Source organism: Pseudopipra pipra, chromosome 6, assembly GCF_036250125.1.
Source record: "Pseudopipra pipra isolate bDixPip1 chromosome 6, bDixPip1.hap1, whole genome shotgun sequence".
NCBI lineage: Eukaryota > Metazoa > Chordata > Aves > Passeriformes > Pipridae > Pseudopipra > Pseudopipra pipra.
The window spans coordinates 21,210,977-21,238,056 of record NC_087554.1 but is presented as its reverse complement, the minus strand read 5'-3'; the positions used below and the strand labels follow the sequence as shown (position 1 = coordinate 21,238,056).

At 34.4% G+C, this 27,080-nt stretch overlaps 1 long non-coding RNA gene across 1 annotated transcript in view; it reads right to left on the bottom strand.

Annotated features, from left to right (window-relative positions):
* Window positions 1-405: 405 nt before the first annotated feature.
* LOC135416781 (uncharacterized) overlaps window positions 406-27,080 on the bottom strand; it is a 54,267-nt gene continuing 27,592 nt past the window's right edge. The window contains exon 3 of the long non-coding RNA XR_010431718.1: window positions 406-2,882. This is a non-coding gene — a long non-coding RNA (uncharacterized LOC135416781). The remainder of the gene's footprint in view (window positions 2,883-27,080) is intronic.

Genomic DNA, 27,080 nt, shown 5'->3' with positions numbered 1-27,080 from the left:
CTCAAGTTCCTCAGGGTTTTGAAAGAATTAAAATTGGTTCTTTCTGAATACTTATGTTACTTACCAGACAGTTTTTCATCTACCCTGTTGATGGCCTTAGGGTGTGACAAAGTCAGTTAGTGTTCAGATGCAAAGAAATTCCATCAATTATTTGTGAAAACCACTTATTAAGTTCCTACAGTAGCTGGCAGATATTTGATATTTTGAAACTACTAAGTAAACTATAACACATTTAATCACAACTACATAGCACATCTCTTTTTCATTACGAGACCACATTTAATCTCACTTTCTATTACACATATTTAGGAATTCCATGGACTACTTAGGGTGGACAACACTAAAATAATTAACAATACATGGAACTGTTCCTGCTGAGTGAAATCACATTTTGTGCTTCAGAAATAAAACATTAAAGCTAAATAAGAAATGCCTGGCACTGCAACACAGAGAGCTTCTCTACAAAGTGACTGTGTTTCAATGACACTTCCATAGGATTCTGGCACAGAGAGCAGTCTTTCTGTCTCCTGGGTTACTTTTGGCCAAACTTAGCACAGCAACACAATAAGTGTGGGCTGTGCAGCCCATACGTAGGTTCATTACAGGTGAGAGTGCAGCTTTGTCCTTCTACCTTCCCCTACTGTCTAATATAATAAAGATTAAAGAAAATAATTGGGAATTGTAAACAATAATATTCACTCACAGGGAGAAATTCTCTGAAGAAATGTCAGAAACGGTAATGGTAGTAATTTATGCATGGAATATGATAGTTGTCTTGAATATTTTGTGTAAAAAATAGAATTGCAAGTTACTGTCTAAAGTGTCTTTATTAATACAAGTTCAGAATTAATGTGGCAAAGCTAAGCTATTTCATAAGTAAACTATAAAAGTTGTCAGAGGTATACAGAAATTTAATTAAATGTGAAATTATAGACAGAGTAGGAGTAGAGGATGCTGAGTTGATAGATACACCATATTATAGGATGCATACTTGAATAAGGATATTTTTATGCAACATAAGGGTAATAGGCAGGAAAATAGAATTAAAATATAAAGGAAATGTTCTAACTGAAGGATGAGTTTATATAAAAAAAGTTTTGGTGAATTTAGCGCTAGGTACATTTTAGATAATTTGGTAAATAAAAAAAATGTGGAATAACAGAAAGTCTGTCACTGAAAGGAAGTGTTTTGCATAAGCTAGATTGTCTTTTTCATCTTTTGAGTATTTAGCTCTATTTCTCACTTGAACTGGCTAGTTTGGACAAACTGTGATTATCTCTATTTTTGCTCATCTGATTTTAGCTTTGACCATCTCTAAGCTGTGTTAGCGGAAGCAACAGTGTCAAAGAAATACTCTGCCTTTGGAGTTGTATTTTTAGATTGTGAATGCTCAAATAAGAGCTAAGCTTTTCTACAGCTTTTCAATATAGCAGTTGGGTCTGTTTCTTTTAAACTGCTTTTAAAATGATCACTGTCGATGGAATCACAAAATCACAGAATATGCTGAGTTGGAAGGGACCACAAGGATCATTGAGTCCAAGATAATGCAAGATCTGAGTATGTGGATTAGCCACACAAGGCAAGTCATTATTCAATTGCTGGGGCATTCATCTGTCACCAGTTAGATGCAAACACTCCCATGGTGTCTTCTCAGCAAGAAACCTTCTACTTACGGTCAGGAGGCATGACAAGTTTAAAGTGTATTTCCCAGAAAATGTGTGATGGATTGGAAGACTATTACACTCTGAGTACTGCCTGGAGACAGGCATTTTACTAGAAGCAAATATCAGTGTAGCAATTATCTGCTGTCACTATGTGCTACAGTCTTGTCAGTGCTCACACATTAAACAAAATCAAAATAAATAATTAAAATTGTGGTATCAAGGTTTTTCCTCAAAGTTTCCTATGAAAAATAGTATCAATGCAGAATGAACATTTTTGCATTATGAAAATTTTGTCTTGGCTTGTATGGAGCAGATGTTCTTTATATGAAACATTCAGGTTCTTATGCATATAACTTTGTGTACCTAGAACCCTGAAGGAATATTTGAAGTAATGGCACTTGTAAGGATAGGTAGAATATTTTATATGTGAAAGTTTCTCAAATGAGCACTGCATGCATACTTGATACTGTTTGGTCGCATAAAAGGAAACTTGATTAACTGCTATAGAGATCTCAGAGGACTTGTCACAGAGATGGTACTTCTAGCATATTACCTAACTGGTCTGAATTCATCAGTGGAACTAGTTCTAGTTGCATGCAAAACTCTGATAATCATCCTGTGTGATACAGTTCGTTCTTCTTACATTATATTCTACTTATTATTTATCTTTAGGATGATTTGGGGGGGGTTGCTTTTCCAGAATGTCCTTGGACTCTGGCAACCCAATAGGTGAGCAGACAGAAAATCAGGCAGTTTGTTGTTCCCAGCCTTTCTGCATTTATTCAGTAATTCATCAAACCCAATCTATTTTTGCAAAACACTTCCATTTGGCAGATAAATATTTTGTGACAAAAGTTCAGTTTAGTCAGAAAAATCCTGTTTAGTTCTATTCATTATATGGTAGGAGAGAGACAAAACAGATGCATTTCAGTCTACTAATCACAGAGCATGACTGGATGAGTTTCAATCATGTCTCTATCCTCTTTGTCTTAATTGCTGTTACTTATACTAAGATGGTAGCTATGAAACCTGCAGACTGCATTGCAACTTTTTATATTGACAGCTGTTGTTTTCAGAATTAGCACTATGTACTTAACATCTTATATGTGGAACACCATCTTCTGAGCAAATGTTGCTCAAGTGTTCTTTGCAGACATCATTGGCAGGTCACTTAAACTTCAGATGATTCCCCATTATGGTTATGGTGGTTGATAGCATCTGAAATACACACAAAAAATAATACATTTGTAAATGAAATTAAGGCTCAGGTCAAGACAGTATTTATGATCTTAGAATTTGAAATTACCTTAAGTATAGGATTGCAGAGGCATAAATGTATATAAATCTTTTCTTGAATTAATGACTAAATGCTTAAAGTACAATCAGCAAAGGAAACATCTAACTGTGCACTGAATCTAATAAATAGGACAGCTGTGACCAAATATGTAGCTTACCAGTTTCTGGCTGCTATGGAGTTAATGTTCTTCCTAGCACCTGGTACGGTTCTGTGTTTTGAATTTAGTATGACACTAATGTTGATAACACACTGATGTTTTAGGTGTTGCTAGGTAGCACTTACCCTAAATCAAGGACTTTTCCATTTCCCACATGCTGCCAGTGAGAAGGTGCACAAGAAGCTGGTAGGGAGTATGGCCAGGAGAGCTGACCCAAATTAGCCAAGGAGATATTCCATAATATAGACCATCATGCTCATTATACAAGCTGGAGGGAGCTGGTTGGGAGATACTAATCACTTCTGGCTAGGCATCAGTCACCAGGTGTTGAGCAATTGTGCTGTACATCAATTCTTTTTCTTGGGTTTTATTCCTCTGCGTCATTTCCCTTTATTAATATTATTATTATCATCATCATTATTATCACCATCATCATCATCATCATCATCATCATCATCAATCAATCATTATCATCATTTATATTTTACTTTATTTCAATTATTGAATTGTTCTTATCTCAACCCATACTTTTTTTCCATTCTCCTCCCCATTGCACTGGAGGGAGGCAGAGTGAGCAGTTGGCTACGTGGTACTTATTTGCTAGTCGGGGTTAAACCATGAAACCTAATAAAAATAGCTGAAAAGAATAAACATAATTTCTTTATTATTTTTATTAAAATAGTAAAATTTTATTTTTTAATAATATTTTTAAAAAAATTGTTGGTATTCTCAGCAGTGACAATGCCTCGTATTGAACTATTCTGCTGACTTTTTTCGTGGTTTTATGTCATTACTGGTTTTTTTGTTTAGTTAGAAGGAGTTTTTGCGAGAAAATACCTGTCATCAAAAGGAAAACTGTTCAAGAAAACATATGTGAAACTTTGTGAGCCCACCCAAACCCTTCTCTTTTTTTTTTTTTTTTTTTTTTTCCCCTTAGGAAGAGATCTATTCTGGAATATCCAATAATTACATGATTAGAACATTTGAGAGAAACAAGAAACTGAATTTCAACTTACTGCTTTGCCCTTGAACCATCACCGCTCTCTGCAAATGATCTAGTCACTTTGAAACATAGCAATGTTTTGCTTTTACTCAAGTATATGGTAAAATGTAGTTAATGTGCTGGTATTATCATTTTAAAGCTTTGGCTACAAAGAAAATGCATGAGAAAATAGTACCTTTTTGGGATATACACTTGTCCAGTTGGTGTAGAGACATTTGATATAGCCTGAGGGCAGCTTTCCACAGTCACAGCTCTGAATAACTTTCAAGCAGCACTGCAGAAGAAACAAAAAATCAAGGTTCCCTAATGTTGTTCCCAATATTCAAAGTAACTAACAAAAAAGTAGTATGTAAAGAAATATCTCTGTGAAACTTGATAAATTGGTATGAGTCGAGATGTCTGATTAACACTTTTTTTATTTTTTTCCTTCAATCTAAAGCCTACTTTTTGATTTTATGCACTTAGTCTCTGTTGCTGATTTGTTGTTGTTTTCAATAAAACGTTGAATTTGTGACAACACTTTTTTTCCTTTTCCTTGACTTACGAGTGGGTGAAACATGTAGAAACAGAAAGACAAATGGAAAGGGGGAGAGCAATACAAGTTTGACTCTATTAAGCCTTAATTTCTTTCTTTGTTTAGATCTGGAATTTATTCCAGCTAAATTTATTCCAGCTCTTGGCTGAAGTGTAAAGAATGCAGAAGCAGAAGAAGTTTTTAACCAAACAGCCCTCATCCTTTTTACTGAATGGTATGGACTTCCATCTACAATTTCTACTTTATGGTAAAGCAAACAAAAGTTGTGCTAGAAGGAAATAAACGGTATTTTCATTTAGCCACTTTAATTTTTTCTTGGAAGTTCACTTGTATTCATTTCCCTCTTCTAATGCAAGGGGGTAGGGTTAGTTTCCTAGTATGCCTATAATCATCATAGAATATCCTCAGGTGTAAGGGACCCACAAGTATCTTCCAGTTCAACTCCTGGCCCTGCACAGGACAGACCCAAGAGTCACACCATGTGCCTGAGAGCACTGTGCAAACATTTCTTGAACTCTATCAGGCCTGGTGCTGTGACCCCTTCCCTGGGGGGCTGTTCCAGTCCCCATCCACCCTCTGGGTGAAGAATCTTTTCCTAATATCCAGACTAAATCTCTCTGAGACATCTTCATGCCATTCCCTCAGGTCCTGTCACTGGTCAACACAGAGAAGAGATCAGTGCCTGCTGCTCCACATCCCCTCAGGAGGAAGTTGTAACTGCAATGAGGTCTTCACTCAGTCTCCTCTTCTCCAGCCTGAACAGACCTTATCTGCTCTTCATATGACTTTCCCTCAAGGCCCTCAATGGACAGGCACATTGATATGAATAGAAGAGAATTCAACTATATATAATAAACATATTGTTTAGCCATTAAATTGACTATTTACTATTTTTCTTGAGTTCCTTTTTTGAAACTTACGTAAATTTTGTTTATTTTGTTCAGTAAGAGAAACTTACATACTTAAAATACTTAGAGAGAAAACAGATGGTACAGTGACCCTGAGATTAGCTCAGCTGGTTAGAGCACGATGCTAATAATGCCAAGGTCATGAGTTTAATGTCTATATAGGCCATTCACTCAACGGTTGGACTTGATGATCCTTGTGGGTCCCTTCCAACTCAGAATATTCTGTGAATTATAAAGTTCTTATAATTATGCTAAAAATGTGGTTCTCTGGCTGATCTGGGAATCCAAAAGGAAAAACTAATTTATTTTATATCCATGAATGGGAAAGTTCATTAAACTTCAGGCTTGGGAAACAATTTAGTATTGATTGTGGTTAAGACCAGAGGGCTAAGAACTGGAAGGCTTGGCTACCATATTAAATTCTTGTGCAAATTTGCTCTGTGACCCTGGAAAAATTAATTAATTTACATTCTATAGCTCAAATCTAGTCAATTTTTTAAAGTCAGTCACTTAAATCAAAAGAAAAATAACTTAGTTTCCTGATCTTTTGAGTTTAACTACATCTAGCTAATGTGGATGAGAATTGCTACTGCTGGCTTTTCTCTCTTAAAATAAACTCTATTTTTCACCAGCTTATATATGGGTAGAGATATTATTATAAGGCCTCAGACTTCAAACCACAGAAGTCTGCCATTGTTAGTTAATGACTTTTTATTTGAGATTTAATACCCCGAGTTTTTTTAAATCTTGATATTAATCAAGGCAGAATGTTAATAAAGGCTTTCTGATATTTTCAGAAGTAACTACAGCTGGTTTAATTAAATTTTACTGAAACTAGATGCAACCTTTCTAAAATTTTGCAATTATGTTGGGAGTTGGAAGGAGATGATTTTTAAAGTCCCAACTCAAGCTATTCTATGATTTTATGATTTTCATTGTCAGAAAAGATTTCTTTAACAGGTTTTGACCTAATTGGGGCTTTAGGTTTGGGTTTGGGTTTTTTATTTTCTGTTTCTCTGTTTTTAACTTCTGGGTACTGTAAAACAACTCGCTCATTCTAGTGAATTCATTTTTATTAAATGATGAGTGTGTTTCTGGGAGATTCCTTTACATGAGAAGTGATATATTCATGCATTTTATTAATATATCTAGGACTACTATGAGCCCTAGTTTATAGCTTTCTATAAGGTTCTGCAGTATATAGATAGTAAAAACTTTTGAGAAAGCTTTTTTTTTTTCTCTGTTGTTTATACTTTTCACTATTTCATCCAATTTTGTGGTAGGTATCATCTCTACAAATCAAACTGGGCCTTCACTCTGTTTGTTTTTTTTAAATCTCCTCTAACAGTAAACATGTAAAATCTGCTGTACTGTAACAGAGAAAACTTGTTTTATTGAAGTACTTTATTTTAGAATGTCAAAACAGAGAATGAGAACCAGATCTTATACAGTGATGGAAACTTAACATTTGTCTCACAGTAACAGCTAACATCATTATTTACAATACACAGGAAATAGAAGTAACCTCAGTTACACAGAGAATTCTGTTCTGTTTCTCAAGAAAAATATTGGCTAAAATACTCCAAATAAAAACTGAAATAGCTATTTCATGAAACACACATCCAGGCATACCATTGTGATTGTTGAATAGGATTTGGTTATTATCCACTACTGACAAATCTTCACATATAAATATACCGAAAGCACAGAGAGATTTTGCAATATATAGCAAAAAATATCTTCTGTTTTTAAGCAGCTCATAGACAAATCATAAAAACATCCATACATGATTTCTTTCATTCTTAGTCATAGTCTTCTGGAAAACAAGCTGATATATATAGGATAAGGATTTCAGGGAATGTAGGGTGTTGAAAGAGCAAAGTTGTGTATTCCATTTTTTGGCATGCTTTTAAGTGTGGAAGCATGAAAACTGGTACTTTGGCTATTTATTGGTCAATAGCAATAAATTAAGAAATGTTTAAACAGATTACCTAGTCCCACTGAAACTAAAAACTTTTCCATTGGTTTTAATGCAGCTGAGACTTCATCTGAAATTCTCAGCTTTCAAATCTTAAGATATTTCCATGTTAACTCTTTCTTCAAAAGAAAACTATGTCATTGATCCTTTTCTTGTACCTACCAGTCTCACAGAATCACAGAATATACCAAGTCGGAAGGCACCCACAAGGATCCTCGAGTCTAACTCCTGGCCCTGCACAGGACCACTCCCAACACTCACACCATGTGCCTGAGAGTATCATCCAAACACTTCTTGAACTCAGACAGCCTTGGTGATGTGACTCTTTCCCTGGGGAGCCTGTTCCGGCACCCAGCCACCAGTAACAGTATTACTAACCCATCAATGTAAAAACCCTTCAACCATCATAATGCATTTAAACCTGTGTGCCGTGGAGTACATTCAGAAATGATATCAAGACAGCATGTACATGATATCCATAAGCACTAGATAGCCTCCGAGACAGCTCCAAGCATAAACAATCTATAAAGGTTGAAGAAATTCCAATTCACATCAAACCTTTCCAGACAAGGAGTTTCTTGTATGAATTTGGAGGAATAAGATTCAATGAATTTGGAGTTGAGCAGTGGTAAACTCAGGTTATAGTTGTGTTTTGTCTTCAGTAAAGCCTAGTTTGGGTCTAAGTGGTTACGTGAAATTTAATTTTGGGAGCTTCAGGTAACCATTATTTTAAATGAGAAAAATGCTAAATGCTACTCCAGGCTATGTTTTATTAATTTCCTTTTCTGTGATTATAAAACAAATATTTAATTTGTTTCAAAAGTCTTAGTTGGTTCTTTTAATTCTCCAGAATATATGAGCACTTCAATACTGTATGTAATATTCACTAGCACTCATGAGGTGGCTGTTAAAACCATCATACATGTATCCTCTGTAAGGTTTCTCTACATTTTGCTGCATATCTCACTTTAAGAGTTCGTTGCATAGCTGCTTTGATTCATTTTAACACTGAGGTATTGTTTCACTGAGGTTTTGTGTTTGATTACAGCTCAATCAATACTAGTTAATTTCCCATTCTCTTTATCTGAAATAGTATATTTCATGTATGTATTCACCATAACACTCAGCTATAACATTTTAATGTATGTCTTTTAACTTTGGATTCACTAGTCTTGCTCTCTGCAGGATTGTCTATATGCCTTGGGTCTGTGCCAATTTCATCAGCTCTGAATGGAAATGGCATAGCTTGAGATGACAGGTTGCTTTCTTTCAACATTGCCTTTCTGTGTTTGTCCATTAATTTCACATTTCACATTATAATTTCACATATTGTGAATTCGCATTCACAATATGCAGTCATAATATGAACTCTTATTAGTATGAGTTAATTTATATCTTTTGAAACTGACCATTTTTTGCAACCTATATCATTGAAACTCTCCATTTTATAGAATTGTATTATAGAAATTCCAGTTTAATTCCCCTCTTGTAGACTCATGTACCATCACTTCACATTTAGTTACATTTATGATCCAAGTGAATCAAATTGAGTGACATTCAGCTATATCTTTAAAGGTAATAGTTCCATATTAATTTTCTATACCAGTATATTTACCCAAGTTTTAAACAAATTAAATGTTATTTTTAGAGTTTAAATCCAGTAGTATAATTTCACATGATTTCAGAGCTGACAAGCTGTTATTATAGATTCAATTTCTATCTTTCATTGAAAAGATGTAAGATCAGTAGCTGCTTCTCTCTTCAGTTTATTGTTTGAAGCTGTACATAGTTCGACAAATACTTTTAAGTTATTTTATCCAAGGGAGCTTTATATGAAGCATGATGAGTTTTATTCTTCAAAATGCTCATTGCAACATTGAAAGTTGCTTACAGCTCATGTTTAAACTCTGCTTGCTCTGTGGACCAGATCCACTCCAAGTTAAAGGATTGTATTTCTATGGATTTACAGTACACAGTCCAAAATAAATATCTATTCCACAATATTCTAGGAGATGATATTGTTAAGATTCCTTTAATATTTTTAAATGAAAAAATAATTTAGTCTTTTCTATCATGTTTTGCATTGTAGATGCCACAGGACAGAGATTAATTCTTGCTTGAAGTGCAAGTGCTTGAATATAACTTTTATAACTGCATTGGGATTTTTGGGGTTTTGCTGAAATGAAACTCCCAAAAACATTATTTTGTGAAACTATAATTTTTACAATTTTAAACTGAATTATTTTATTTAATAATTTTGTACTACTGATTTCAGCAGCACAGTATTATTAATTCCAATAAGATAATTCTCACTAATGAAATATGAAATACATGTCAGTCAGATTGCAGTTAGCAGCTTCACTTTCTGTATTTTGTTCCAAATGTCAGTCTGCTTGTTATGTTTTACTCTTTTTACGTTATTTCCATTTTATCAAAATACAACCAATTCTCTAGCTAAGATAAATTCATTCAAAGGTAGTATAAAAATTCAAAATGCAGATTGTAAAATAATGAGTTTTCATGTTGATGTAGCATATGACATATGCACATGCACAAAACTTATTCTTTTACTTTCTGCACATTTGTGAAGAGATGTTTTAAACACCAAAGAAAAAATTTGAACTTCTGTGACCTGATTTTCATATTATATGCTTCATATTAATTAACTATAGCAATTCTACTTGGGAAATGATATTGTATTTATGCAGGTTAAAAAACGTATGACAGAGTCAGACAATTGCCTAACAAAGCAATTATATCAGTTCTTAATTTATGATATGGGATTATTTTGTGAAAAATGTCAAGTACTGTAAGTAGAATGTGTGCTTCAGTGTTTTAAAATAAGATGTGTGTGTGTCAAACTATATTTCAAAGTAGTGAACACACTGATGGAAGAGAATTCCTCAGTCACATTCACTGAAGAACAGGGCTAATGAATGTGACTAAGAGGTCACAGGTGGTAAAGCCAACTCATAGGCCAACTCAGTGCAGCTCAGGTGGTCATTGATTAACATGGGAAAAAGTAGAATGAAACCCAGAAACTTCATCACTCATATCAAGACTTCCACACCGTAGTAACTCACTTTCCTTATATATACATACTTGAATCAATTTAAAATTTCTAGTAAAAATTGCTGGAAAAAAAGGCATAAATACAACACTACATATTAAATTAGCCCATATGACACACAAAAGTACGATTCAGTAAAGTATTCATCTAACTGGAGCTGCTAGAACTGCTGTATTGCTGCTTGGTTGTTTCAAATTTTTTTTGCCACACTTTTCTCAGGCAGCTGTATAAGCAAGAACTTAGAAGGAAATAATTTCATTATCAAAGACACTTGAGCTTATGCTTCGTAAAACTTCTCCATTTTACCTGTCTTCTGAATTTATGAGATACCAGATGTGGTTAGCAAAGTAATTTGAAGAAATGCTATAGCTTAAATGCAAAGGTAGTAGTTAAAATTGAAATAATTTCAGAGGCAGTAGATCAATGTGGCATCCTATAATGAGCTAAAAAGTTATGAAGCATATGTGAATCACTAATGTTAATTTTTTATTTACATTGAAATATTTGTATTTGGATACTTTAGAGCAGTGATCTACCTCTAGCTGATATTTAACAACTCCTTTTTAGCCCCATCTAGCCCTCTCATAGGTTCTTTTAAGGCATATGCCTCCAAAGATATTTCTATAATACTCAGATATTATGTAAATTAATTACATAGGTAGAAGGATGCTTAACAACAGAATTATATTTATTTGGTTGCTCAAGTAGAATACTTCTGTCTTCACTATTATACAAGGAGACTGGTACTGCATAATCCTACCTGGGCAACATGAAGAAAATCAGTGGGCCAGAGCCACTTCCTGAAGTACTAAAGAAGTGATGTGTTTTATTAGAAAGGGAAGAGCATTTTTCATGTCCTTCAAGGGCAACCAATCCTCATTAGCCCAGTCTGCAACCTGATAAAAATTTGAATATGTTGAATTAGTCATCATTTTTTCCAGCAGACTTTCTTTCATTTTAGATTTCGTACCTCATAAATTTTACAGTAAGCCTGAACAAATTCCCACAATTAATATAGCAGTCAGTAATGGTGCTTAATAATGGTTTCAGTAACAACCAGAATTATAGATATGAACCTGAATTTCTTCAACTTTTTTTGCTGTAAAGAAATAGCTGTCCTCGCTAAAACTATATCTGATTCCTACCTGAAATTAATGAATATAGGTTTGGTTGGGGTTCTACACGAGACCACAAATAAAAATGGAATTAATTAAACATCTGTAGAAGTTGGCATTTGAGATCTAACCTTATACATCAAGAAGATTCTTACAGAAGTGTTGCTGCTATCACAAAATCTTCAAAGGTAAAATTCTGCCTCACCCCACCTTGCTTTGTTTTAGTACCACTGTCATCTTTAGCAGTGCTTTAGACTAAAACCATATGAAATATCCTCACTAAATCTCAAATGTTATACCATGATCTGAGACATTAATATTTTTTAAAAAATCAGCATATATTCATAACAGTTCACAGGTACTTAAGAAAATAATACAGACACCAAATTTTGCTCCTGCTATTTAACTCATAGACCTGCCTTTCACAATGCCTTAATGCTGCTATTTTGCTATGTGCCATCAGGTGATAGAAATGGCAAAGCATCTGCATAATTACAGCATTTACTTCCTTTATATAGTGACCTATGATGGGAAAAAACCCACTTTTTTCATTATTTTGGGAATACTTTGTTGACCTGTACCCTTAATCTTGGTTGGGGGTAAGGAGGAGTGGAACTTCTAAACTACCTATGCAGCTCAGATGAGTATTTCCTGAATATGTCTACCACAGCTGATACACAGTCATGCAAAATGCTCTCCATATCTTATATTAGGATGATTTTCAGAAGAACTTTATAAAATAAAAAGTCTTGTAGTATTGAGCAGATCATAAATACCACTTTAGCTGAAGGAGGTAACATAGTTTCTTCGCTAGAAAAAACATTTGTTAAATATAAAACATTTTCTGAACCCCTGGGTGGAAATTAAAAAAAAGATGTAATGAAAGTCGAAAGTCAGTTGCAGGAAGGAAGGGAATACGTTTCTATGATCTATCAAAAGACACTGAGATGTGATGTCACTTTTCAGGTTTAGTTTATTTCTACAAATGAATTGCAGGATTCATAGAATCATAGAATCATGAAGTGGTTTGTGTTGGAAGGGACCTTAAAGATCACCTACTTCCAATCCTGTGCATGAACAGGGATACCTTTCACTAGACCAGGTTGCTCAGAGCTCCATCCATCCCAGTCTTGAAGATTTCCAGGGGTCCAGGGGCCACAACTTCTCCGGACAACCTGATCCAGTGCCTCACCACCCTCACAGTAAAGAATTTTTTTCCTAATAACTAATCTAAACATACTCCCAGTTTGAATCCATTCCCCCTTGTCCTGTCACTACATGCTCTTCTAAAAAGTCCCTCTCCATCTTTCTTGTAGGCTCTCTTCAGGTACTGGAAGGCCACAATTAGATCACCCCGAAGCCTTCTCTTCTCCAGGCTGAACAAACCCAACTGTCAAACCCAACTGCCTCAGCCTTCCTTATGGGAGAGGTGTTCCATCCCTCTCATCATCTCGGTGGCCCTCCTCTGAATTTGCTCCAGTACATCAATGTCCTTCCTGTGCTGGGGACCACAGACCTGGACAGAGAACTCCAGGTGGGCTCTCACCAGATCAGAATAGATAGAGGAGCAGAATCACATCCCTCTGCTTTTGATGCAGACCAGGATGTGTTTGGCTTTCTGGGCTGCAAGTGCACATTGGCAGGTCATGTCCAACCTCTAATCCACCAAAAAACCCAAGTCCTTCTCAGCAGGGCTGCTCTTGATCTGTTCATCCCCAGCCAACATTAATGATGGCGGTTGCCCCAACCCCAGTGCAGCACTTTGCAGGTCTTATTGAGGTCTTATTAAACCTCATGAGATTCCCATGCCCCCACTTCTCAAATTTGTTGAGGTCACTCTGGATGGGATCCCATCCTTCAGGTGTGTTAACCACATCACTCAGCTTGATGCCATCTTCAAATTTGCTGAGGGTGCACTTGATCCCATCATCTATGTCATTAATGAAGATGTTAAATAGCACTGATCCTAATATATACCCCTGAGGGACATCACTTGTCACTAATTTCCGTCAGAACTCTGAGCCATTGACCTCTACCCTCTGGATGTTACTATCCAAGCACTGTCTTATCCATCTAACGGTCCATTTATCAAATGTCTCCAATTTAGAGAGAAGGATTTTGTGTGAGACCATGTCAAAAGCTTTACAGAATTCCAGATAAATGGCGCCTATAGCCCTTCCCTTGTCCACTGATGTAATAACTCCATCACAGAAGGCCGCTAGGTTGGTCAGGAAGGACTTGCCCTTGGTGAAGCCATGCTGGCTGTCCCAAATCACCTCCCTGTCCTGAATGTACCTTAGTCAAGCTTCTAAGAGGGTCTGTTCCATGATCTTCCCAGGCACAGAGGTGAGGCTGAGAGGTCGGTAGTTCCCAAGGTCCTCCTTTCTACCCTTTATAAAGATGGATACGATGTTTCCTTTTTCCAGTGCCAGGACGTTTTCATGGAGAGTGGCTTGGCAACTACATCAGCCAAATCCTGCAGGGCATAGTCCCACTGTCATGTCCCCGACAAAGATGTTAAACAGTGCTGATCCCAATACCGAACCCAGAGAAATGCCACTCGTATTTGATATCCACTTGGGCATTAAATCCAACTCTTTGAGTGTCACCGTCCAGCCAATTCCTTATTCACCAAGTGGTGCACCCATCAGATCCATGTCTCTCCAGTTTAGAGACAAGGCTGTCCCTTTAGTGGATGAAAGTGCACACAGGAAAATGAAGCCTAGTGATGTATTGTGAACAAAGTCATTTTGCCAAATTACTCATAGAACTGATGATTCAGTTAGGAGAACACTTTTCTTTCTCAAGTGTGAAATTCCATGTAAATTGAAAGGAATCCTTAAAAATAGTAGTGGGTGCAATTATATTTGTAATATGTCAGATAATCATGTAATTTTTCAATAACAAATTAATTAGTGTTATTTTTCATATGAACACTCTAATTGTTTTCCTCTGACGATTTCTGAATGATACAAAGAGCATATAATTAGGCCTCTAAACAACCATTTGAGGTAATCATTGTCTTTCTCTACTCACAGGAAACTGAGGTACCAAGTCGTGAAATTATATTTCTGCTAACACACACTGAGTGAGGAAAAATCAAAGTATGGATTTTTTCTTAGTGTTAGAACACAGGACATTTTCATTTATAGTGTTTATATAAAAATAGGATAACTTTTGGGCTTCAAGCAAATTTCCTAAGTTGAACAACCCTAAAAGAAATAAGTATAGAGCACAGCTCTATTCTTAGCAGATGTCACTAAGCACTTTTTCCCATCTACAAAATGTATTAATCTAGTAATTTCTGATGACCATTTTATTGTTTGCACACAAAGAGAGAGCCATTATTTACATGATCTAGTTCTTTCTTCTACTGTCTTGACTTGTATCCAAATACTGACGTCCTTGAAAATAGTTTACTGATTTTAATATGATGAAAACAAAATCAAAATTCATCAAATCAAATCAGTTTCACTATAGAAGTGATGGTCAAGTACACCAGAGTTATATATCCTTTAGTCATAAAAAAGGTATATTTTATGCCAATTATAGGAAGTATGTCGTATTTGCTTAATATTACTAATGACATCCACTCTGTCAGTTTTCAATTACAATTTCTCACATATCTAGTAAGTTACCCATTTATACATTAATCAGGTAATTATGCAGTGGTAGAAAAAATCTGAAAACTTGGTCCACAATCAGTGTGTTGCAGGATGACTGATTATGACACCATATTTCCTAATTAGCAGGAAGATTCTGCTTGGCTAATGTCTCTGCCTGACACATTATTCCAACCTGATTTTTGTTAGCTTTTCATCAAGATCAGATGGAACTTCATTCTTCTGCTTCATATCAGTCTTCTGTCATTCTTTCTATTTCCCCTGAGTTTGACCTCTGAGACTTATGGTATATGTATGTTAAATATAAGTCTTGATGAAAGAATCTCTAGCTATACAAAAGAATTCTATTTTTATAATAGACCTTTTCCAGTTATTGGACTCAACCATATGTCTTTATAAGAAGAGACCTACGATAAAAACGCACACGCAATTCTCAGTTCTTCAATCCGAGTAAAGGTAGCAACTTAACAAAGAAAGTTTATGAATAGATTCCTTTCAGCAAAACACCTAGAAAAGTGCAAAATTTTATGTGTGTCATTGTCATGGTTTGAGATCCTCAAAATCTAATTCCCTAGTCCTAGCCCCCTGTCCTAGCCCCACTACAGTCATGAATTTGAAAAACTATGTAGGTTCTCCTCCGAGAATTCACATTATGTTCAATGCTCTGGTGTCTATTACCTTTACTCAAAGGCATGTTTGTTTAAAAAAACCACCATAAATGATAGGAAATATGGGTACTTCAAAGTATCTTCAATGTTTAAGTACAGAAGGATCTAAAAAAATAGAAGTTATCTTCTATTCTCTCTATAATTTCCACAATGATTTAAAATGGCATTGAAAATGGCATTGAAAATGGCAATTAAAAATACAAGTAGGACTTAAATTGCAGAAATTCATAGAATTTAGTATTTTTCCAGGAAACACCAATTACTAACTGGCTACAGAAACCCAGATGACAAAGAGTGATGTTTTAAGGATGTTTTATGTATATATATAACAACTTTTTCATCATAGTTTTTAATTGGCGATGTATTTTTTAATACAAAATAAATCTAAATGTGTCTTCAGCTATTTTCAAGATTTCTGATTACAGTTAATTTTCAGTTTAAATGTTCAAGAGAATTCAAATAGTCTATAGTACTATTAACCCATTCAACAGCTTAATTATTGCAGTTTTATCTCTAGTTCCATTTGTTATTTTATTTCTTTCTCTCATTCTTGGGATATGGAAATATTTATTTTTTTTTTAATTCTAAACCAAATAGATATAGAAAAAATCATTGAAAGCACTGAAATATTACAGTCAAGAAGGATTTTGATTTTCAGACTGAATTAATTATATATTTTGGTTAACTTAAGGATTTTAAAAGATAACAGAAATGTATGTGTATGCAATTGAAACTCGGGTTTTGTTAACACGGAAATGTTTATAGGAAATTCAGATACTGAAGAGTATCAACATCTGGCACTAGGGAATAGAAAAATTAATAAATTTTGATTTTTGCTTATAGTAATTTACAGTAGTGAAAGTTTAAGCCAAATGGATTGGGATTTTATGTCTATGCTTTTTTTTTCAAATCAAAATAAACACTGGGACAACTGAAATATGCCTTTGTTTCAGAAGCATTTGATGTGGTTGTGGAAACCACTTCCCTTACAACTCGGCCTTGTGAAATCACAAAGGGCCACACTCTCTATTTGCTTTAGCTTAAGACGAGGCATATGAGCTGAATGAATTCAGATGAACCACTGACTATGTTCTCTCATCAGAAAGGACTGATGAGTACTTTTTCCACACCCAGAAGATGGGAAGGTGAAATAAGTAAATCTTTGGCAATGGCTGATTTTGCATATACTTTATCTCATTCAAAAAAAGACATAATGCGCAAGTTCTGAAGGAAGCACTGAAAAAATAAGGTACGTGACAAACAGAAAAGCTTGCTAATGAATCACCCACTTTATGTTATTAAAAATAAAACTAAGACCCTAATAAAGGACACCAAGAATAACAAAAATGCAATTAATTTAAGCTTTGTTCTCATTAAGCTCCCATAATTACACTTTCAAGATGAAATGTAATTATGTGGGGGTCAAGCCATTTGAAACATGATTTCTGTCACTGAAACTCTTTTAAGGAAAGTCAGACTGAGCATCTTAAATGTTAACAAGATACATACACATTTTCCTGGAAATGAACAAAAAAGGCCAAAATTCATAGCACAACTCCTTTCAAAAGGATTGCCGCAAAGATACTTTTTTTTTGCTTACAGTGTTGAATTTGGTTTGCATCCATTACATTTACAACAAAGATTGGAAAGAAAAAATATAAGCAAGGGGAAAAATAGATTCAGAATTTAACTCAATGATCCTAATGCTCCCACTGTAATACTGCATTTGAAACTCTACAAAGGAAACCCATTGAACTGTCTTGAATAGATTTTGCTGAATGAAAGATTAGATTCTCTTAATGGGCAGGAATTACTGAGAGGGCATTTCAGACTTGATTTGAAGCTGGGGAATGGATCAACGTCAGAAGAGTCAATCCTATCTTTCCTGTAGTCTTTAGAATTTGTAGCTTTATGCATTTGAAATGAAGACACAAGGAAAAGATGCCCTAGTGTTCCCCCAAACTTATAATTTCATGGTTCAATTCTAAATAAACAACATAAAAATAAAAGAACCTAAAATATTTAATTTAATTTGTCATTTAATTCTATTTAATTTGTCATATTTTAAAAGATTTGTGTTCTCCTCCACAATTTTATTATTCTGTCAATACAACAGTAAGATGGCAGAATAAAGAAATTTAAAGTAGCAATTTCTATAAAAAGTATGTTTCCGGTAAAATCTTACTGGTTTTATAGGCTCAACTTCTTTCTGATGTTAGAGGTGAAATAACTCTGTACACCAAAGTGAATCATGCAGGCAATCAGTTCTAACCACCACAGGGGGAGCATTTTCTACAGAACTATTCTATCTCTGACTCCTCCAGTCCTGATTCTCAAGGGAACCTTTTTAAAATACTTCCAAAAATGAACTTAGGAAATGAAGCTTTTATAGATCTGGAAGCTAGAAATCTTGAATTCCATAGAATTAACATCAGTTTTTGTATTCCAATACAATTCTCTCTCTTATTCATCTCTGTTATACAAGTTCAGGAACCTCTTTTCTCTCTTTTCCAAGTGAGTTAACAATGTAACACTTATCTCCTCAATAACACACTTCTCTTTTCTGGTGTTGTTCTTCAATCCTTCCTCTCTCATTATCTGACACAGGCAAGTTAAGCTAAGAACGGTAGTGTCTTGTTTTTTCTCATTCTTGTCAAACCTGAGTGAAGTGCCGTGAACTTGGAAGCTTTTTTTCGATCTAACTGTAGGGATGAGACTAAAGAAACAAACCAAAACACAACCCCTTTCTTCTGGTAGATTTTTTTCTGTCTTGTATCTGTACTCCATGTGGCTGCAAGATCATGACTGCAACAATTGAAAACTAGTATAACTCAAAAAACATTGCAGATTTATTTAGTACCTCGATGCTATCCTAGGTAATAACTGGAATATAACCATGCAAAGAGAATATTGAAACCGTGCAAATGTTACTACAAGATCTTCAAGCAGTTGCTAATTTTTATTTTTGTATTTTATTTTGTATCTTGTGCCATTATAAAATGTGGAGTCTCAAGGTTAAATATTCTGATCATTGATGCTATCATAGAATATAGTCCTGAAGTAATCTTAAAGATTGTCTAGTACATATCCACTCATTCCGCATCAAGGCAGAACAAGCTCTACCTATGACATCCTGACAGTGGTGTATATAATTTATTCTTATATTCTTTCACATTGGAGATTGAAGTTCTTTTGTGTATCTAGTCTACTGCTCTCATTGCTTTTCTCATTTAGCAGAAATTAATGTTAATGTAGGCATTTGTTTTCTTCCATTGTATTTCTGAAAGGTATTCTCAAATTTACCATAGTCCATAATAAATGGATGTGTCCAATGTAGTGTTAGAGAGGTCATCCCAGTGAAAAAAAGTCTCAAGGGGATTATTTTTGAGTGGTAGACTTACTTCTAAATACTTATTTTCAGCCCAGATACTTTTTTTATTTCTTTATTTGCAACACAGCTTTTTTGTGCCACAAAGTGTACAGCATAACAGGAAGGAGAGTGAATTGCAATTGAAAAAAGGGATTAAGAAAATGTAGAATAAGTTTCCTAGTTTCCTGGTTCCACAGGCAATTTCATATAACTGTGTGCCTCTGAGATCCCGTTGTGTCACAATTTTGGCAGTTTTTTGAGGGTTTGGGGTTTTTTTTGAGCTGTTAAGTTTTAAAAAGAATTTTAGTATTTAGCCAGATACATGCCTTCCTGGGAGCAGCTATGACTATTCAGTCACATTGTTACATTGCACACATCGTCAACTTATGTACAGTGTCTGTCTGGAATTCAGGCTCTTTAAGATTATGTAGCTGAATACTTCCTTTTACAAAGCTTTGTTAAATGACTGCTGTACAATCTCATCCAGCAGAGACTGACAAGACTTGTGTTTTCTCTAGCTGTCCATGCCTAAATTACATTTTGTGGGTTTTATTCTCGTTTGTTTTTTTTTTTATTTTTCAGGACAACTTGATTATTCTTTAGTATAGTATGATTAGAATTCTCCTATAATACGTCAGGCTATGTGGAAACAGAGAGAGAAAGACAGGACATGACTGAAAAAAAAAAGAAGGAAAAAAAGAAAAAAAATAATAAAGAAAATGAAAATAAAAATATAAATAAGGATAATAAAAAGTTGATTAGTGCAATCTGTCTGGAGTGAGAGATCATCATCATGATACCATTGATCATGTTTTCATGAAGCCAGCTACAGTTTCCAGACAAATCATTGCATCTTTCATAGATTAAAACAATATTTTAGATTGAATTGCTTTAGCTTATTAAAATATCACACAGTGTGGAAATACTTAGGGTAAAGAAAACAGACAGATGGCTCAGTAAATTAATCTATAAGCAGCAACAGAGCATAAGGTTAGTTGCTGACATTGACTGAATGTTGTGGAACGTGGTAGAAAGATGACAGTTAATTAGCAGCAAACATATGAAGGTGAAAAAGGATGTGAAAGGGGATGAGATGGGTTAGGAAACTGTCATTTAACGGAGGGTGAAAATTCATATTTGAGATTTATAATAGTATTTAAAATTTCCTGCAATGTTTTTACATTTTGATTGAAAGCTCCGGTCAAACGCATTATGAAAACAGGAACACATCTCCAGTGTTGATCTACATTCTTTACTCCAATTTCAAATGCAGCCTCCATTTGAGACTGCTTTGAATTCTATTCACCAGTTGTAATCATAATGCAGTAAAATACATCATACAGAAAATAGAAAATAGGTCAGATGACGTTACAAGGTGCTTTGATTAAAACTGCTCTGAAACAGACATTTCCCTGTTCTTCCAAATTACTAAAGATTTTTTTCTCTTACAGTGTTTCCAATTGCAATATATTTTTGGGTAATATATTAGTATAAATTTGGAATTCCAAAAGCTACACTATCATATTAATGGTAAACTGTATGCTGTGTTCCAAGCTGGATTGTATTCTTAGCTTTTAGCTCTGGAAGTCAAAACTTCTTGCTGACATTATTACAACTATAGAAATTACATTATTTATTTTTCATATATTTTAAAATAGATAATCCAAGTTCACTGACTTTTCTGGAGCTGTATAAATTCCTAATAGCTGAAGACTGGGAATAGAATGTTTTCAATTTATTTCACTTTCATTTCTGTAAACTTACTGAACCTGATTTTGAAAAAATCCTGAGCACTCCTTCCGGTGCTGAGTATTGCATTTACTTGAAATTTCACTTTTTATGGTCTTCTGATGAAGGAACCACGGTCAAAAAAAAAAAAAAAAAAAAAACCAAAAAACCAGCACATGAGCACAATTTAATATCTCCATGTATGATTTTAAAAAATCTTCCAAAATCTGTTAGTCTTTTGTCCTATGACAATTCATATATAGAGAATAGAAATACGTGACAAAATGGTACATAAATGCCTATATTAAAAGTCAAGTATTCCCTTATTTGTTTTCTAGTGTTATTTGACACAACTTTTCTCCATTAATAGCCTAATGATGGCAATTTTTTATTGTTTCCACTCAGTAGATGTAAAAGCAAAATAACCAAATATCTTACTACATCATATCTGGCAGAATGACTGATGTCAGAATCAGTTTGGTGTGTTGAATGGGATATGGGGTTTTTTGAGTATTCTTTTGTGATAGAAATCTGCCTTAAGTGCTTCTCTTTGAAGTTTTCACTCCATTCAGAGACATCTCTGTATTTAATCTAGAAAAAAAATATTGCAAGTGTTTTCTTACTCATATTTACTGAGGTATGAAATTGAAATTTGTTAGGAAACTTGAGAACATAAATATCTTTTACTTTAATCATATTACACCTCACTGTCTTTTATTCCATATGGTTTATGGGTTGAATGTATATAATTTTACATTTTTCGTAAGTCCATTTATGCTTCCATACCAAGACTTTCAAATCAAAAAGATTTTTTTTCTTTAAAGAATAAAAAGAAAAATGTAATTTCCCAGGATCTTCTGAGATTTGTCATTGACATCAAGACTGACAATAAGAAAACAAATCTTTGGCTCTATTTCTGTTTTTAGCCTCTTATATTTGTAAAAGGTCAAGTTACAAAAACAGAAGGTAAGAGTATGTTTATATATTATAAAGATTTTCGTGTAAAAATGTTTGAAAAGACAAAAGCATTTCACACTGGCTCATTGGTGATTTAAAATTTCTGATTTATTTATTCATTTTTCTTAGCCTGCACTTGACTTTAATTCTGTGCCCTTAAATCCAACTTTAAAGCCTGAGAAGAATTTAGCATGGTCCATGGATCATATAGACATGAGAGAAATCAATTTGCAGCAGAAGCTAAAGACTGAATATTTAAGAGATGAGAAGGGAGGGAGACGATGGACTCTGGGACGCGTTCCACGAAAAAATGTTTGATGCTGAAACTCAGGTCCTGAAATGGTGTGTGATAGTAAAGAAAAATATTTATAAAAGAAGAGATTGGAGGCATAGTAGTGGCTGGATGCTGATAATCATTCTATAGACTGAATAATACTTCGCAGCTCTAAAAAAAAATACTTTCTAGTACTAGGATATTTTTCATTAAATAGTGATTGTTAGATCTATTAAAAGTGGGTCTGGCTGCAATAAATCACTGAGTATCTGAAAGCTTATGCTTATCTTTACATGTTTCCAGTTCTTCCTGTTTAGCAAAAAATACCGAATGTGATATTTTACAGTGCACTTCTAATTTAAAAGAGTAATAGAGTAAAAACATCACCAGAAGACAGTGTTTGTCCTCTGGAATGGTTTACACATTAGTGAACATAAAATATATAGCTTACTTCTACCTGTATAGGTATCTTAAGAAACCTAGGCTGTTATTTGGAAACAAAATCAGACCATTCCGCCTTTTTCATAGCCATTGAATTTTGGGCAGCATAAAGGAGATGGAAACAAACATCTGTGAGTGTCAAAAAGATAGCAGGAAAAAATTAATGGCATATTCTGACCTGAGCCATGGCTGAGTGCTATTCTGATCCTTGTTCCTCCTCAGCTGAGTTCTTCAGGGCTCTGAGCGTAGATATAGAAAGGCATGTCTGGACCTGTGAATTCCTAGACCAGGAGCCACTTGTAAGTTCCTGAAAGTGAATCATGCTGACTTTCGGTGCAAAGTGTTTGTAAATGTTTCACAACTGTTAGTTCTATTAAAACATTACCTCTGGAACCGTGAAAGAGAGTAAGGAATTTCTTATGGCTAACACATATAGACCCTCATTTCTATATGCTTACATAACTGTCATCTACTTGAGGTACTGATTTATCTGAAAGGAGTTGGTATTGTGTATAATACATGACAACACAAAGATTAGAATGAGTGGAATACTCTTTTAAAATTAATGTTAGCTCATATCTGGAACTCTGTTTCCAGGTTTCTGATATTATTTCAATAATGTTTTACAAACGCATTTTTAAAGGTTTTTACATAAATCTCATTGAGAAATTAGGTGTGGATTAGGATTTGGGAGCCCCAGCCCCCAAATCACACCCTTGGATTGGAAGGAATTATGCGTTCTTCACATTCTTTCTAAAAATCTTTTATAAATTTATTCCTTTAAATGGATTTTTGTTAGCAATGTTTACCTCATAAAACAAGTGCTTTGTATCCTCTGAAGACTAATTTACACAAAAATTTACATATTCCTCAAGCTTAATGTGCCTACACTTCTCTTTGCAGTAAGATACTGCATGGTATAAATAAGTATACCTTAATAAGAGCTGTACTTTCTATTTCTGAAAATTTTTTATAACCTTGAATTTTGAAAGTCTATATGACTTTACAGACATAATCCCTACAGATAGGAACTATTACCTTTTTCTTTTCTTTTCATCTTGCTTCAAAATACCCTAAGTTTTAAAAAGGCCTCCAGGTTTTTTTATAAAAGGAAGACAAAGTCACACAGATACACACATGCATGTGCCCACACACACACTTTGATTTTACATGGACTGTCCTAAAGAATCTGATTTGTTGAAGCCCTAAAGGTTTATCTTAAAAGTGCATTGAATACATTCCAAGGATCAAAAGATCTGGAATCTGAATATTATTATTCTCCTCTTACAATTTTTAAAGAGAAAGCATTCTGCTGTAATAGAACCAGTGGATGTTTCAAGGTCAGGTGGCCATCTCTAGCCTACCTTCTCTTTATCAGCAGTTTGTGGTTAAACAGAGGAATTAAACATCCTTTTTTTCCCTGGAAAATATGATTATTTTTTCTTCATTTAGCTTGGCATAACTAAATTGGCTTATCAGTTTTATATGGTTGCATATATAAAAGAATGCGAGAAATCTAATTCATTAGTTACTAACATAACTGAATCTGTCAGCTTTGAATACTATGTTATTTTAGAACACTATCTAATCTACTAGTTGCAGACTAAGAATGCTTTTATGTTGTGAATATTTTGATTAATTTAATAATTTTAAATAATTTTTTTAATACATGGTCCAATATACTAGACTGTTATTCAGACTCCTCAGTAGTTATTCCTTTTCCTCTTCTTTGACAGGAGGAAACACAGGAAGAGTTTATTATTCACTATGCCTTCAGTTCTGTACTATTCAAGTTCTGGTCTCTCCATTTATGATATCAAAAATTCTTGGCTGATTTAGGAGCTGTTTATACATGTATTCCCAGTTACATTCCATTATCTAAAATGCATTGATAACAAAAAGGCCTTCTTCCAAAATTACCAGTGTCGCCTTGATTTCCACAGGTGTTATTTAACAGTGATTGTACTTTTCCAGTTTTATTGTAGAACAAATTGTTCATGATCTCTGATGACATGTAGCTGCTAATGCAGGTGCATTTATAACACAGCCTAAGGAAATACAATGAATATTTGAAGCAAAAAATGTCATTTTGACTTCTGTAAGAAGGATAATGTCAGCTCTTTTTCCTGTCCTTCATCTCTTCATCTGTCAAAGAGAATTTATAAATGCAATTATTTCAAAGGCACTTTAAATAAGAAAAGGAAATAGAGAAAAAAAAGGAGGTGACAGGTGACAATGACATCAGAATGAGAAAATACAGCAAATATTGTAACCAATATTTGAAAGGTGGAGTATTCTAGACTTGCTTTATCTTTTGAGATTCTCCTAGATGAGTCTATTATATGATTTTCCAGTAGCATTTGGAAAGTAATCCAAACAATCTTTTATCTTAGCTAGTACTGATTGGTTACTAATGTTTGAACAACTAATTTTCGTCTGCATATATGGTGATGTCTGCTCTGGCCATGTCAGGGGGACCTGACGGAAGAGCCAATACCAGAAATCAGGGATTCCAGTGGCATTGACAAGTAGCTGCAAGACGGCTCAGCTTTAGTGTTCAGGAGGGCTCTGTGGTCATTTCACTGATGTTGGCCTTTAGCAGCAGAGACAATGACAGTAAACATGTTCTGAGAGAAGATGCTAATTGGCATGTCCGGTTGAATTACCCTCTTGGTTTCCTGGTGTAGAACTTCCCCAGAGCATTGAAAATGCCCTTCACTGCAGACTGTTGCACAAAAAGAGGCTGACACACAATGCAGCTGAGGCTACAAATGCACAGTCAGCTTGTTATAAATGTCTTGCTCATTCTTATTCTAAGTAAATAAAAAAGCACTGAATGGTTTTGAATAATTTTGTAACAGGCTTTAAGAAAAATTTTCATTGTTAATCACCTTTCTAGTCAAAATTACACTGTTTCAGTCCTGAGAACTAAGGATGGGTAGGGAATAGTGCAGTGTGGCCTTTCCATCACAAAGCATTGCAGAAGCCCTCTCAGTGCACAGCGACTGACATCAGAATAACATCTTCCTTTGACTCCTCTCTCAGGAAGCAGTTGCTTTGGTGGTTTTTAACTCAAATCATACATAAAGAAAAATCTAATGTCATGTACCTCATTAAATTAATATTCAGCAAAGGCTGACTATATTAATGAAACTTTGAACATTTATTCTCTTTCTTTAAAGATTTTTGTTTCTTTTTAAAGGAGGTATATGAAAATTAAAGTCAATAAACTCATTACGATATGAAGATTTTTTTTTTTCAAAGAATCATCTTCTATTTATCTTAGTTTTGGGGTTTTTTTTATTTATATGAGCTTTTAAAGATACTTGGGATGGTGCATTTTACAGGAGAGTCCTTATAATATAATTTAAAGAGCAGATTAAAGGAATTGATTTCTACAGTGGGACTAATCTCAATTAACATTAACTTTCTCCAGTTAAGAACTATGGGAAGTTTTCCGCTCTCAGTTTATTATCCAAGTTCCCAATATATTCAACAGAACTCTAAAAATCACCTTCAAATAGCAAGGCTTTTCTGCTTTTATATATATTACCTTTGTGTATTGTTTTCCTTAGATCTGAGTTTTCTAATAAGAAGGCAACTCACAGGGTTCTACCATGTCCCTGGGCCAAGGTGGTCTCATTATGCTGTAGTGCACACTCACCAGGTTAATGGCATCGACTTGAGTTAAAGATTTGTCTCAGCATGCAGAAGTCCACAGACAAAAATTCATCATTTGACACACCAAATACAAGACACTACATGTGTTTACAGATTACTTATGTGGTTAAAAAAATCTTGTTGAAAGATATAAAAGGTCACAGATACTCTACTTGGAGCACTTCAGACTTAAGGAAATTTATTAGGGAGCACCCCTCTAGTATATTTTGTTAGGATAAACAAAAGTTCCTCCATTTCATATCTTATGTTTAGGTGGTATTTTATCTTCCTATGATTCACAAACATTTCATTCACTCTCTTTATTTTACTGTTAGGTAACTGATAAACAGAAAGGATAAACTGTGCTGAAGATTTATGAATTAGTCTGTGATAGATCTCAATGGCAATTATTCATCTAAATATCTTTGAGGATCTGGGCCTCATCATTTCATTGTTTGTAATTCTCTGTTCTGACATTACCTTAAAGTTATCTGATTGCTGTTCACTGCTGAGGATCCTGAATGTTATTCTCTTAAACAGTAACAAAGATGTGTCTGATCCTCACAATCTGTTATTGGAAGTACACCAGGACTACTTTGCCATTTGAGCAATTGCAGTTGAATTCTGAAGTG